Source organism: Globicephala melas, chromosome 3, assembly GCF_963455315.2.
Source record: "Globicephala melas chromosome 3, mGloMel1.2, whole genome shotgun sequence".
Classification (NCBI taxonomy): domain Eukaryota; kingdom Metazoa; phylum Chordata; class Mammalia; order Artiodactyla; family Delphinidae; genus Globicephala; species Globicephala melas.
This window is the reverse complement of record NC_083316.1, coordinates 61,184,915-61,200,991: the sequence shown is the minus strand read 5'-3', so window position 1 is coordinate 61,200,991 and position 16,077 is coordinate 61,184,915.

Here is a 16,077-nt window from a genome sequence, read left to right as displayed (position 1 = left end):
TTCATGAAGATAGGGCTGCACTGTCCCGGCCCACGGTGGGTGATCCGCACATCATAGCCACCTCCAGGGTGCCTTTACCTTCCCTCCAGAGCAGCAGTCAGATGTGTGGTATGCAGACGTTCTAGAGGGCGAGTGTGTGGAGGGCAGAGCCACCTCGTTTCCAGGGCATCCTAGTGCTGTCCATATGAACAGTGCCCCAATGTAGGCCTTTCCTCAGTGGGAGGCCTGCCCCAGCCTTACCTCGCCTCTGGGGACCATGGTTTATAACCTGAAGGGTTAGAGAGGCCGAGAGTCCAGTGAGCAGATCTCATGGGTTGAAGGTGGGGGTCAGGGAAAGAGCACCAGCCTCACGGCACTGGGGTTCTCATCTTGACTTTGCTACTTACTCACTGTGTGTCTTTGGGAAGTCCCTTCTACTTCTCTGAGCTTGAGTTTCCTGTCCTGAGGGGTTTGATGAGATGATGCTTCAAGTTTTTACTCCTCATTAACCTTCTACAATCCTAAGAAAGCAGAAGGTACAGAGAATGCCCTGTCCCCTCAAGCTCCAGCAATCCATGGAAAACTTTCTGCAGTGACAAAGAGCTCTCTTGTAAGAAGATTTCTAAAATAATGGACTCCTTTAACAAGACTGATGTAATGAGCAAAGTGTTCATGAATCCAAAATAATGTATTAAATTTCATATGGCCTTTTAAAAGTAAGGGAGAGGGGGTGTGGAACAAAATGTACAGTGGACATTATGAACGTAAAAGGCTTGAGAAATTACTCCACTGAGTTTAGTAAATATTTGCCAAACCCCTGCTCCATGCCAGGCACAGTGCTAGGCACTAGGGACACCGGGATGAATAAGACAGTCCCTGCCTTGAAGAAATCAGGGTATAGTGTGGGCAGACAACATGTAAAAAGGTCATTTCAAGATGCTATAATAAGGACAGTGACAGAAATGTGCCCAGGCTGCCAGGGGGCCTGGGGAGAGTCCCAGAAAGGTCTCTTACGGGAAGTAATAACTGAACTGACTTCGAAAGAAGTCATTCAGACCTTTTTTGCTGAACCCAAAATTCTATGAGGCTTTCCAGTTTCAGCCTAGTCATTACCTCTACTGTTAAGCTCAGAATTTATTGGCTTTTTTTTTTCCGGAAGAGAGAATAATGTTGACCAGCAACCCAGGAGGGCTTTGGAAAGCAGGGGAGGAGGGTCAAACTCTCTTAGCTAATTCCTTTCCATTTATTCTATATATTGGTCTAGGTTTTGGTTAGATTAGGATCTTTGGGCTCTTATTTTATTTATTTATTTATTTATTTATTTTTTGCGGTACGCAGACCTCTCACTGTTGTGGCCTCTCCCGTTGCGGAGCACAGGCTCTGGACGCGCAGGCTCAGCGGCCATGGCTCACAGGCCCGGCCGCTGTGGGATCTTCCCGGACTGGGGCACGAACCCGTGTCCCCTGCATCAGCTGGCGGACTCTCAACCACTGCGCCACCAGGGAAGCCCCTGGGCTCTTATTTTAAATATCCTAAAATAAATTCCACTGACAGAAAGGCTGACTTAAGATCATTGATTAGTATCATTTGTAGGTCTCAGGCCTTGGCTCTACTCCCTGAACTAGACTATTCCTGTCACCAAGGTGTTCCTCAAAGCTCTTAGCTATAGCAGGTAAGAATGAAGGGAAGTAGAGAAGCCCGAAAGCAACTTAAGGCAGGTTTAGAGAGCCTAAGATCTTCACTGAACTATATTCAACGTCTTAAGTCTGCACTTGGTTGCTCCCCATGAGGTGCCTTAAATTTATGGAGTTTCCAGCTGAAATTCAACTTCCTTTTTAGAAACAAAAGAAAAACTTCGAGAAAATGCCACTCTAGAGCTACTACATATAGTTATTTAACAGATACCAGTATTTTCTTTTTCATGTTTTGGAAGACAGGAAATGTGTACATTGAGGTTGTCAAAAAAGAGAAGACCTTGTCTGTCCCAAAGGAGAATCTCCTACAGAGCACCAAAGGGATGAACCATGAGCTCCTAGAAGAAAAAACTGGCCTCTAGGTCTTCAGGACAAGTTGCAACAAACAAAGCATGTCTCTCTCTGAACAGAGCTATGATAGGCCTAAATACGTCTGGAGTTAGGGCGGGAGTGCCCCGTATTGTATCCTGTGGACGTGAGAGAAAACATTGGGTGTGATGCCAAGACCATGAGATGGATCCATAAGCAGTTAAATGACTACCCTGAAAAGGTGCTCGTTTGGATTCATGTCATCTTGGAAGGAGTTTGTAGTACTAACTCCTAGGGAGCTGCTTTGCATCTTTTTGGAACAAGACAGGGAGGACAGAGTATAAGAGAGAAAGAGAAAGAAAAATAAGGAAGAAGGACAAGGAGGGCTCTGACTGTAACCAGTCCTGTTTAGCATTTATATCAACTTGGAAGATGGTGTAGAAAGAGCAGGGTCAACAAAATTGCGGGCGACGCCCATCAGGATGAGATCTGGGATGCGACAAGTCCTTGCCAAGAATACAATAATGGGCTAAATATAACAAGATGAAATGTAACTGGGATGAATGCAAGTTTCTACCCATGGGTCCCAAAAATCAACTGTGCAAGTGAAGATGAGAGAGGCATGAATTAGCCACGGCACTTACAAAACAGTTACAAATCCCGAAAGACAAAGGGTTTGAACTGACTGTAAACTCATGGACAACGGGGCCAGATAATCAAATGGGATATTAGGCTAGAATGAGGGAGCTGATTGTTCTCTTGTACTCTGAACTGTTCAGACCACATCTGGAAAATTCTGCCCAGTTTAGGGCTTTGTGTTTTAAGAAGGGTGTAGACAAAGTGGAAAGTATCCAGAGGAATGTGTTTACCAGACAGTGAAAACCTAGTGTCTTCCGGGAAAAGAGAAGACAGGAAGGCCATAGTGCTAACTTCACGGGCTTGAAAGGGAATTCGATTTGAGAGAGAGACAAATCTGGAACTGATGTAAGGAAGACCTTTCTAACAAAACTGCTGAAAGTTAAAATAGGCCACCTTAGGGGCTTCCCTGGTGGCGCAGTGGTTGGGAGTCCGCCTGCCGATGCAGGGGACACGGGTTCGTGCCCTGGTCCGGGAGGATCCCACATGCCGCGGAGCGGCTGGGCCCGTGAGCCATGGCCGCTGAGCCTGCGCGTCCAGAGCCTGTGCTCCGCAACGGGAGAGGCCACAGCGGTGAGAGGCCCGTGTACCACAAAAACAAAAACAAAAACAAAATAAATAGGCCACCTTAGGAGCGAGTGATGTTCCCATCCACTGGAAGTGTTTTAACATGGGCTGAGGCCTGTCACAGTAGAATGACGTAGAAGGGACCCTCTCTGTATATGTGTGTGTGTGTATATATGTATGTGTGTGTGTACAAGCATACATACAAACTTTCTTTTATGCATTCTTAGAGCAAGTACTATATGCCAGGTACTAGGGATCCCAAGACATAGTACCTTTCACAAGGGAGGCAGATCAAAATCACAGCCCTACAAGACACATGCAGTCCTAGAAATGTGAAAAAATAAGTACAAGAAAAGAGAAACAGGGAGTTCCTAACTCTGCTGTTCAGCAAAAATGAATTCTGAGGCAGGCAAAGCAGAGGGAAGAGTGGTGGCGTGACGTCCAGCTGGGGATGTTGCTGGGTGTGTGAGGATGGTGAACAGGCAGAGGTAGGCTGACCAGGTGTTAGGATAAGGAGTTCACTCTCTCTCCAGGAGGAGGAAAGGAGGGAACTGGCAGAGACTACTTAAAATAGACATTTCAGACAATGATTCTGCTGATAGGGAAGATGGACTGGGCTCAGGGGAAATGGGTGACAGGAGACCTGGTTCATCATTTCTATGTCTGAGAGCCTTAAATTCATGGATTGTTATTAAATGTGAACATTTTTTGGATGAAAATGCAGTTAAGGGGCTAGTAACAAGAGGGTAGCCCAATATTTCTGCAGAAAGAAGTTGTTTGTCTCCATCCACGAAAATAAGCAGAAGAGGTCTGAGTAGATCCGGCCGCGTGATCCCAGGTCATGGAGACCTGGTCCAGGACAGGGTCAGGGCTGACCATGGATATTGTCCAAGAAGAGGAGCAATGCAGAGCTCTTAAACACAGTCCATCAGCGTTGGACAAATAAGTCTGCCTGAACTGAAGGTAAATTCAAATGGAGAATTAGAGAGAAATTGAGAGAAGGCTTTGTGGCCACTGAAGCTCTCAAAGACACAAACACCTGAGCCAAGGAAAAGCTGCCTCTGACCTGGGGAGCTGGCCTGGCCCTCACAGCCAGGCCTTGATATTCTCCTGTCGAACATAAGCAATCTCACAGAGTACCAGCACTGGACAAGGCCATTCTGTGACCATGATGGATCTAGACAAAACAAGACCTCCTTGTAATGATATCTGAACAAAAGCAAAACAAGAACATTGTCCAAACCACAAAAATGGCCAGACATTCCCCTATCTGGCTAATAGGAGTCACAGCAGCTTCTTTGCCAATTATAGCTATAGCCTTGCTTCACTCTTCTCATCTTCTAGAGAAGATGTTTTTTTAAGATACCCAATCAAAGCTTTACTCTACTTCCTGATAGCATCCAATGCAAATCCAAGCCCTACTTCCTTGAACCTGTCCCCAAATCGTTTAATACAAGTCCAAATCCTCCAACAAGTTCTTTCTAACCCCTTTTCCTGAGATGCCTCATGGTTCTCCATGGTACGTGTTCTCTTTCAGTACAATACGTCCGCAAACCCATTTGTTCCCAGTGGTCTTTGATTGGAGGGCATTGACACACGTTAACATTATATTTTATCCCCAGCTTTTTTTCTCTGGGGTTCAAAGTGTCCCTGAAGTTTTCTGGTAGAATATTATATATGACTAGGAATGGTCTGCTAGTCCATGTACTGCTTCAAGCACAAGACCTCAGCTGTTCACTTTGTTCACCTGATGCATTCCAAGAGCCAGTTCAAATAGCAGCAGCTTCTGTAAAGACCTGGTATCTTTCCCTTGAAACGATCCATCCTAGAGATGCTACTGCACATGGTACTGACCTCTGTTAGCAGATATTCAGTAAATATCTTTTTACAAATATTTTTTAGCACTCCCCATAGATTATAAATTCATTGAGAGCAAGGACTCTTATTCATCTTTGTGTCCTCAGTGTCTAATGTAGTAGCATATAGAAAGTGTTCAGTGGAAAGTCATTAAATGAATAAATGATCAAATGAATGAATGAAATGTTAGACTTGGAAGGGACTTAAACAATGATCTAGCCCAGGGGTCTCAAACTCAAATACCTAGTGGAGCTCAGCAGGTGACAGGAGGGGCCTCTGGTATCCTGGATGGTATCTGCCCCATCAGTCCCAGTGGGTTGTTGCTAGGAAGGAGAGTGGGTTCATTGTTGCCAGGATCTTCTGATTTTTGAAGAAAAGACAGATATACCTCAAATTTTTAATGTTTTTAAAACACTGTGTGGGCCTAATGCATCTGCGGACCAGATTTACTTTCTGGGCTGCCAATTTGTGACTTCTAATCTTAGCCAACTCCTAATTTTATGTACAAGAGACTGTGGTCCAGAGAGATTAGCAACATGCCTGAGGTCACCCAGTCATCGATGGCAGAACTGACTCAAAAGGGGTCTTAAGAAGAATCACAATAAAAAAAAAAAGAATCACAATCCAAATTAGTATCTATTGATCATTCTGGGAGTAGGGCATTCAGACCTTACACTCCTATTCAAGCCAAAGTGCAGGTGTTAGGGGTGAGAAAACCATTAGTAAAAATCTTAGAAATGGGATCTAAACTTTGCTGATGGTTCCATAATGTCAGATAATATATATTTCTAAGCAAGTCCTAATATTTGCTTCCTTTTCCCAGTGCTGTGTCTATGTTTCCTTCTCACTAGCAAACTTAATTACATATCTTTAAAATATAAATTTTATTTCTATCAATATGGAACATGTAACTGTAGAAAATGTCAAATTGTACTACAAAGCTTATAATGACAACTCAAAGTCCCCAGCCCCACACTTCCCCTCCTCTGTCCTGGTCCCCAAAGGCAACTACTTCCAACGCTTTAAAGTGATAATGTGCTTTGCTTAAAATCTTTTGAAATTCACTATTCTCCAGTTTCAATCTGGAAACCTATACCCTTCTGCCCTAGGAAACTTTCTTGTATCATTTATTTAATCATTTTCTTCTTTTCATTTTCTCTGTTTTCTACTTCTAGAATTCCTGTTAATTGGTTTTTCTAGTTATCTTTTCTTTCTTGTCTTCCATCTCTTTTTTAAAGATCTATCTTCTTTGAGATTTCCTCAATTTTGTCTTACAGCCCTTCTAATTTATCTTTTACTTCTGCTCTTATACCTTTAAATTCCCAGCATTCTTCTCACTCTCTGAATGTTCTCTCTTTAGTGTCCCCTTGTTCTTGTTTTGTGACTTCATACTCCCAGTAATTATAGTTTGTTTGTTTACTTTAAGTTGCTTATGCTCTGGTCTGTTTTCCCAAATTCCTTTTTTTATTCAGTGTTTGTTTCAATCTTTGCTTGTTCCATTAGCAGATTTATTCAAATGTCTAATGGGCTTTGGTTGTCTAATCATATTTAAAAATGAGGTGCTAAAATAAATAAATAAATAAAGCACAAAATACTGATGATAAGTGCAGCGTGGGGCTTTTTGATTGGTGGGCTTGACTGTACAACAATCAGGTAGAGACCCAGCTATTTTTCTTAGGGGATCTCCAAAGTTTGTGTCAGAAGACAATTTTATGAGAGAAGAATCCTCTAGATTCCCTCCTGAGAAGCAAAAATGCTGGCTCCCAGTGATCTGAGAGCCAAATAGAGGAATAGAAGAGGGTTTGGAGATCTCGCCATCTAATATGTAGACTTTCACATCATTCCTCTGTTTCTAACATTTTGCCTCATCCCTACCCCAACAGGTGGTGTCCCCAAATCCTTTCTGGTTCAACATCTCCAAAGGGAAGAATCTCTAATCTACTTCTAGGGAGATGGGGTCTGGGGAGATTTGTTTATCTTTAAAAGATACACCCACGCCTCCTGTTTGCAACCCCTCCCCATACTACCACCTTTAGTGGACAGATGACTGCTCCTCTCCAGGTTTCTGTGGCATGAGCTGCCTTGCTCCTTGTTGGTTTCGCCCGCTGCAGGCTCAAGTCTCAGACTTGGAGGTCTGCAAAGTCAGTTACTCCTTGTACTTCTGCATTCTAGCTTCCAAGGTTTTGCTTGCTTTTCTCCTCTACTGTCACCTCCTGTCTGGCTCTTGGCTTTTTTGGTTGGTGCCTTCTTTCTTTCTTTACCATCGCTTTAAAGGGTGTTCAAAGAAGAGTGGAGACCAATGCATATGTTTGATCCACCATGTGAAGTTGGAAGTCTCCCTAGGAAATTTAGATTTGATTTTTCATGCCTGTTAGTCCAAGACGCATCTTGGCTAGGCAGGAACATGGACAGTGATCAACCTGGCCCATTCCCTATTCTTAACAAGCAGTCTTCCTGATGTGTCTACAAACACAAAAATGTCCTTTGACTCTTCATATTTAATATCACTGGTATGAAGATCTATCACATCTGCCTGTGGTGGCACTACTCCAACCTTGAACAAGTGATATTCTAATACTTATTATATTTCCTAATTTTATGAAAAGGCTTGTGTGTCAACAATTTGAATTTTAAATCTGGTCTACTACCTTTTTAGTTCTGTGCCTATTGATAGGTGAGTTGTACCTTATTTATCCGTGCGATTGTGTTTACATGAGCATAATGCTACTTTGCATTGAATTATAAGGGGGGGTCCCATAACAGTCTTTATGAAGTCAGTGTCTATTATTGTCAATAATAATGGGTGTATGGTATATGCCACCAGATTGACCCATGATAAAGAAGTTCTGTTACTGACAATTGTGGCAGTGGCAGTGGGGATGGTGGTAAAGATGTGGGGGGAGTGACAGTAATCAGGGTGACCGTACTAAGACAGCAGCAACTGAGAGGATTTTTTTTAAACTTATTTAAATTCCCTTTATTTATTTTTTGGCTCCTTGTTATATAATCTATAACATCTGGGATAAGCTGTCATGAATAAAGTTATATCCACAACTCTGGGTGCCCACTTGTGGCCCTATCCATACCTCTAAGGGTTCTTACAGAGTCAGAGGGTAGGAAGAGCAGATCATCTACATGGTGTGATGGAGAGAGGCCACAGCTATTTTTCATGGTGGTCCATTCACTCTTCAGAAGGACCAGGTTTGACTCATGTGACTGAATTTCACAATTATACAATACAACCATGCCCACCTATCAATTAATTAATGTCTCTGTTCCAAGGCATGGTATTGGGAGTTCAGAGGGACACAAAAGGAAAGACAGCCTTTTATTCTCCAGACACTTACCAACAGTACAAAGCAGTATAGAGTGAGCTTCCAATGGACATGATGGGTTTTAAAAGAAAGAGAATTTAGAATGAGTAGCAATAACTGCACTGGTCCTTTGTTTTGCACTTTGTATCTGTGTCATAGGATTTATAGTTATTTGCCTACTACATGGTTGTCTTTTCCATCAGGGCATGGGGCCTGGTCTATTCATCTTTGTCTCCCCAGCAATTTGCATAGTGCCTGAAGAAGTGAATTCACAGAGGGGTGGGGATTAGGCTGGATCTGAGAAACAGGCAAACCAAGTAGGAGAGTATTCCTGGTGGAGGAAAGTGTGGCTGGAGTATACAACAGGTGTTCTGAAACAGACCTCACTGGACAGGGCTCAGTGGGTGAGCAGGGGGAGGTATTTGGACATGGAGGCTAGAGCCAGATTGTGGAAAGACTTGAAAACCGATTTACAGAGTTTGAACTTTTATCCTTTAGGAAAAGGTGAGCTGTTGGCATATTTAGTGTAGGAGAGGGATTTGACAAGAGCAGGGCATTGGGAAGATTAACTTGTCAGTCCCAAGCACAATGAACTGATTGGAGAAGAGACTAGAGCCAAAGGGGACAGTTAGGAGGCTACTGCAATCATCCAAGTTGGAAATGCTGACGGCCTGGATAGAATGGTTGGTGGTAAGAAAGTAGAGGAAGGAATAGATGCAATGAAAGAAAATATATAAGAATAAGCTTTTAAAATAAAAATTCTAAAAAACATTTTATGGACACATCAGGTTAGGAGTTTTTGTTATCTCACCACTTCTCAGCAGTTTTTATAGTATGAACACTTATTCTGGGCGTACATTTGAATGCAAATTAGAGAGATGTGAAAGGGAGCTGGTAAAGGAATGCTTTGACTCAACATGCTCAGAGTAAGGGACCAAGAGCCAGGTTCCCAGAGTGAGATTGCTGTAGCTTTGTTCCCTTCAGCCTCTCCTCCTCTGCCTGAGAGCAAGCCTACAAACTGCAGAGAACTTGACTTCCTTCAGGAAACTCTTTTTTTTTTTTTTTGCGGTACGCGGGCCTCTCACTGCCGTGGTCTCTCCCTTTGCGGAGCACAGGCTCCCAACGCGCAGGCCCAGCGGCCATGGCTCACGGGCCCAGCCGCTCCGCGGCATGTGGGATCTTCCCGGACCGGGGCACGAACCCGTGTCCCCTGCATCGGCAGGCGGACTCCCAACCACTGCGCCACCAGGGAAGCCCCCAGGAAACTCTTGATCATGGGGTGGGGACTGGGCATGGGAGGGCCATCATTTCCCACAGTCTCATAACCCACCAGAATCCCCTTCTTTATGGATTTAATCAGATCCAATACTTGGAAAATGATTATACTTCCAGCCCTAAACCTTACAAATCAGTCCTGAACTATGTGGAGCTATGACAATGAGTATTTCCTGGGTGGAGAAGGGGGGAGGGGAAGGGAACAGAGCTGAAAGAACTTGAGTGGTCATTTTTTTTTTTTCAATCCCAATTTTTATAAACATTTTTACTGTGGAGGTTTAGGTCATGTGGACAACAAAATGACTAAGATTCTATACCATAACCATTCTGAAAAAGCTTTTGAAGTGGGGATACTGTCATATTAATAAGCACAACCAAATACTTCTGTAGACATAGCCACATAAAGAAAAACATACCAGTAATGTATAACATTGAAAATACTTCCACAAAAATCTTTGATCAATTTTCTTTTTTAACATGAACCCACAAAAAAGTGCAAACATTAATACTGTGGCTTGGACCTAAGCTTGAAGCAGATCCTACTTCTTCAATGTGATATTCTTTTGTGTTCCTTATTCACCTCAGTGATCAGAGGTGGCCTTAATTTCAGCTCTTAAATGGTGCTTCATGACCTCTTGAACAGGTTAAATAAATAGTATCTATAATCCCCAAATTTAACACGATGTGTTGTTAAATGAGGAAGAGAATGAACCATTATCCTTTGTGTTTGAGGATGACTCCACTCATGGTGATCGCTGATCATGTGTGTAAGCTACAAGGAGATGTGAATGACCTGCCCTTTTCAAAGGCCACCTGGGCTCATTTTCAACCCTGCCCCTAGGATCCTTCTTCACATCTTAGCTTAATAATAATGTCACAGCAATACTATTACTGCTACAGTGGTTAAGAATCCGCCTGCCAATGCAGGGGACACGGGTTCAAGCCCTGGTCTGGGAAGATCCCACATGCCATGGAGCAAATAAGCCCATGTGCCACAACTACTGAGCCTGCGCTCTAGAGCCCGTGAGCCACAACTACTGAGCCCATGTGCCACAACTACTGAAGCCTGTGTGCCTAGAGCCCATGCTCCACAAGAGAAGCCACCGCAATGAGAAGCCCGCGCACCGCAACGAAGAGTAGCCCCTGCTCGCTGCAATTAGAGAAAGCCCGCATGCAGCAACGAAGACCCAACACAGTCAAAAATAAATAAAATTATTTTTTTTAAAGAAATACTATTACTGCTACTGATGATAATGATGATACCATCAATAATAATACAATAGTAGGAGACTTAATAACTAATATTCTTGTTGATCTTTATAAAAACCCTGTGAGATGGGCAAAGAAATTATTGCCCCTATTTTCTGATCACTGGGCCCCAAAGTCATCTGTTTCCAAGAATACTGAAAATTGAAAAATGCCCATTTAATTTCTCTTAAATATTAGTAAAATAATATCTTTGCATTGTTTAAATTCGATCTTAAGTAGCTAATTGGTTTATTTCTATCCCCAAATGATACGCTTCCATCCGTGAAAAGCCAAACCAAAGACACAGCTCCCATATTCCTATTCGTTTTTTTCATACAGATTTTTAATGGCAATTTTATTCCAAACCCTGCACAAACATAAATACTGCATTAAAGGAAGATGAATTTATTTTGACCTTTACTGAAAATGCACTGTGAAACAAAGCACTTAAGCATTTATAGCCTGTTAGACACTCACATTACCCAATTCCATGTAGATAAGAAAGTCCTTCCCAGCAAAAGTAATGTTCACAAGTCGAGCAGTTTTACAGAGCACTTAACTGCAAAGCCAGATATCATGTTCTTCACTATGAGTCTGTTTTGGTCGGTTTTATGCATCTAAGATCTATAGACATTAAGGGAGTATCTAAAATGTTACAGTCAAGAAACATAGAGGATGACGTTTTCTTATCGGTTTTGATGAAAATACAGGATATTTGCAACAAAACGCTTGGGGATAACCATTATTTATTACAAAGGAGATGGAGTGTATTGGGTTTTTGTTTTGTTTCTCTTTTAAAACACTGTCTCCCACATCCCTCCTGCAAAGAAATTGGTGGCATTGTTTTAGTAATTTTTGGTTAAAAGTGGGTTTCAATTCTACTTATAATTACTTACATACCCTCTCCCCTCAAAATAAAACACCTTCTCCTTGCATGAACAGAAATGAGTATTTTTGTGCGTTTGATTTTTTGACATAATCTTTTTCCTTTAGTCATAAGCCTCTGACTGCAGAGCTATTTCCTCCTTCCAGATTCTTGTGTCAGAGAGTTGAGATGTTAAACCACAGCAACCATGAAACTTTAAAATCCCTGATGCATGATGAATGGGTGCTGGGCAAAGCAGCTTAAAAATCTATGCTTTTGCTTCTCTTTAAACACTTTAAATTGACAGCGCCATAGATCAAACATTTTTACTGAGAGGAGAAGCTTTGGCAATTTAACTTAAACAAGTGCACAGTTACCATCATCTCAAGACCTCACCCCTCCACAATTACCCCTTCCACCTGGCGGATTGGGTACATTTCTCACTGAGAAGAAGGGGTGTGTGTGTTCGCGCGCGCAGCTCTACTACAGGGCAGCCACTTATAACCGGGTGTGTATGTGTATGTGTGTGTGTGTGTGTGTGTTCGTGCGCGCAGCTCCGCTACAGGGCAGCCTCTTATAACCGGGCTAGATAACACCCCACGCAACCCCCGTCACATCCATAGCCACAGCCCGAGGTGAACCGGGGGCTTCCACCCGCGGTCGGGTCCGCTGCAGAGCATGCGCTGTGGTTGTTCCTCCGCCCACCGTTACCTTAGCCTGCCCCCCCACTCGTCTCTCCTCTTCCTCTTTCTCCTCCCCTCCCCCTCCCCCTCCTCCTCTCTCTCCCCACCCACTCCTAGAGCAGCAGAGTTGGCGCTCTGCCCATTCAGGCGTTCAGCGTCAGCTCCTCAGGGATCAGCAGGCAAAGTCACAGTCTGCACAAACAGAGCTTTCAAATTCATAAAATTCATAGGATTTTTCACAAATGAATGAACACAATTTTCTACCAATTTCCTCATTATGCAAATATGCAAAATATCAAATTTAGGCCAATTAGGGTCCTCCACAGTCCCAAATTCACCCGTTTAAGCCATAATTGCAGAAACTATCAAATAATTACGGTCGCTAATTGGAAATATTTGTGACAGATACAACAAATTCTTGCACAAATTACATTTCATTCGAGGAACCACTGCGCGCCACTGAAATTTTATCGAAGTCTAATTTAACTTACATAATGAGTTGAATTGAGTACTTGTTATCAAATTTGAGCAATTCATAGCCCCGTAATGTGGAATGATCAAATAAATTAAAAGGGAATTTATTCAATATTTTGTTGTGATCCTTTTCTCAGAACCATTGCTATTTTGTAGGGAATGTCCTCCTCCCGTGGCCCGGGGCCGGTGCCTGGTGTCACGCAAGCCCTGGCGGTGCCCGGCGCGCGGCGGAGGCGGCGCCGCGAGGAGGCGGCGGGTGACCGGCAGCCGGCAGCCGGGAGCCAGAGCCTCCACCTGGGGCGGCCGCCAACCCGGTGTTCAGCTCCCCAAGCGAGTGCAGAGCCGTCGGAGGCCCACTCCGCCCGGTTGCTTTTATTTAATTGGTTGGAGGGGTCAGCGAATACTTCCGGGTGAAGCGAGGGCAATACTAGAAATGATCTGATTTCTGGAAGTGTAAATACATGCGCGCACACAAGCCCACACACTCGTGCCACATGCGCGTCCTACACACATGCACACGCACATCGCAAACGGACACACACAGCACACAAGTGCCCATCTACACCATACGTGCACACGCCACATATGCAACTCGGTGGTCCGCGCACACGCCACATACAAGTGCACACGTTATGTCTTACATACACACCACCCAGACACACTCCTACATACACGCGCGCGCACACACGGGGCCGCCCGCACGCCAGGCAGGCCTGAGCGAGCCGTGCACAGCCGGGGTGGGTGTAATGCTAGGGGAGAGCAGAACCGCGGTCCCTCGGAGTTCCTCTCTTCCCGGCCAGCCTGCCAAGGGTTAACTGCTGGCTGGGGTCCCGCGACGGTGGCGTGTGCACAGTGTCTCACGGGCAGACACACACACATTCGCACACACTCCAGGTAGGGGAACGCGCACCCTCTCTCCCTGACCTTTGTGTGTGTCCTCGGGACGGGTAAAAGCAGGGGTAATTCAATGTCACTCTAACCAAGAGTCTCCCTGACACACGAATCCACGCAGCCCCTCTGCGAGTGTGCCCCGCGCGTGGGCACAAACACACGCATCGCCAGAATTACCCTCTCCCGAAGGTCAGCCTCGCGGACAGGGCATTCGTTTTCCCTTTGCACAGTCCCGCACACACATTCACTAGCACAGTTTTTTCTAACTGCCTTGTGGCCTCGTTGGCGGATTATAAATGTCTCCTTCTTCCTGTGATTTGTTTAATCCGTGGAAATGGTGCTGGTCCTATGTAAACAAGCCAAGTGCGGAATGAAGGCAGTCACCCATGCGTGGCCAGCCTGCCTATTTGTCAGAAAACCTTCATAAATACTGAGCCGGGGCTGGGCAAGGATGTGATGTCTCCATTTTTGCCAGGAAAGGGCACGAGGAAGACAAAGCGAGGCACGGCAGCGTGTAACCTTTAAGGGGCAGATAGTCTGGGAGCCCAGAGGCCGGGGAAGCTCCCAGGCTAATTCAGAGGGGGAGGATGACTGATGCAGGGCCTGACACAGGCCTGGCGTCTGCTGGGCGGGAGGAGGAAGGGTCCGGGCATTTTTGTAGCTTGGAGCACGCAGATATGCGCCGCATCTCCCCAGGCTGGACCCGTGAGGCCGTGAGGCGGAGGCCTTAACGCCCAGCTGGAGTTGCCCCTTGAGGAGGGAATCCCAGGCACCCGCATATCTCCAGGTATAACCACCCTTCGCTGTAAACCTTTCTGAATATTACATTTCCAACTTCACCCAGATTCATTCAAAACAATTCTTGGTGTCCTGGGGAAGGTATTGGCAGGGCAGAGCTGTGGACCCATCTCTCCGTTTGTCAAAGCACCCAGCTGTGACCTGTCCAAACTCTGCCCACCTTGGATCTGTGGCCTGGCTCCGCTCCGGAACCAGTCCTTTTGTTTTTTTAAGAACAATGCATATGTGGCTAATTACACACTCCTAACAAAAGCAGTAATTACCGCCTGTAATTATCATGGTCCTCATTTAGAAAAAGTGTGAGAAAATGTGGAGTATTAAAACATGAAAGCAGCTATTAATCAAACCTTTACACCTTCTTTAACTCAGGCGTAATGGTGGGTATTATCATAAATCTACTCTGATAGTAACACAAGAATAATGAGTTCAGTAATGATAGCAATGATGATCATAATGATTTTAACCAACAAAGAATGGTGTAGATTTATTGCTAATAATGTGGTACAGGAGCCTCTTTCATTAAAATTACCTATGTGTGTTCTCCTCGCTGGGGTAACCTACATGTATGAGTGTGTGTGTGTGTGTGTGTGTGTGTGTGTGTGTGTGTGTGTTACCACCTTCCCTTGTGGCTAAAGATCAAAGCTGATTGCTTACTGGGTGAGACCTCCTTCTGGAAAGCCTTTATCTGCCTCCCTATCTGGCCTCAGAGTTTTCCCTTCTCCTTAGAAGAATCTAGAACATCCAGAAATATGTTAACTGGGTGGTACCCACTCCAAAGAGAGAACTGGGATGGTTATGGTTCGAGATGGATGTGGAAGGCCCAGGGAATGGAAGGAAAGCAGATTTTATGGGGCAGGCCTCCTCCTCCTCCGTCCTGCCCAGCTTCTCACCCCTGCACCCTCCCCAGAGAAGGCCACTGTTGGGGAGTGGAAGATGGCCTTCTGCAAGGGCAGGCCCTGCAGGTCACAGTCTCCTCAGCAGAGAAGCTGGTTGGTTTGGCACTTTGATTGACACAATGGAAAGGGGAGGGAGATAGGGATTCTACTCCTTGAGACTCCAGAAGCTTTAAAACTCGCCTTCCCTTCCAAAGAGAAGCAAAGCCCTTGGTATAGCCTGGGGCCTGGGCTCTTGGGGCCACAGAGATTGTGAAGGAAAGGAGGGCTTAGAGACCCTTAGCCTCTCAGAAAGGCGGATGCATTAGGGACTAGTCAGGTGGAAAATACAGTAAACAGAGGGAATGTTCAGGTCCCCTGACTGTGTCCTTGTTTTTTAATGAAATTAACTTGGCATTTGTCCTTTGCAAATGTTCTAGAAATTCGCAGTGGCGATCCATGTTTTAATGGAACATATTAAACATGTTTAGTATTAAACATGTGATTGGAAGGAAAAAACAAACCTCACGTTTTGGACATACTGCTACACTTTAGTGAGGGGAAAGCCTCAGGAGTTCAAACTCCAGAACCTAATTTTGGCCCTCAATTTTCAGC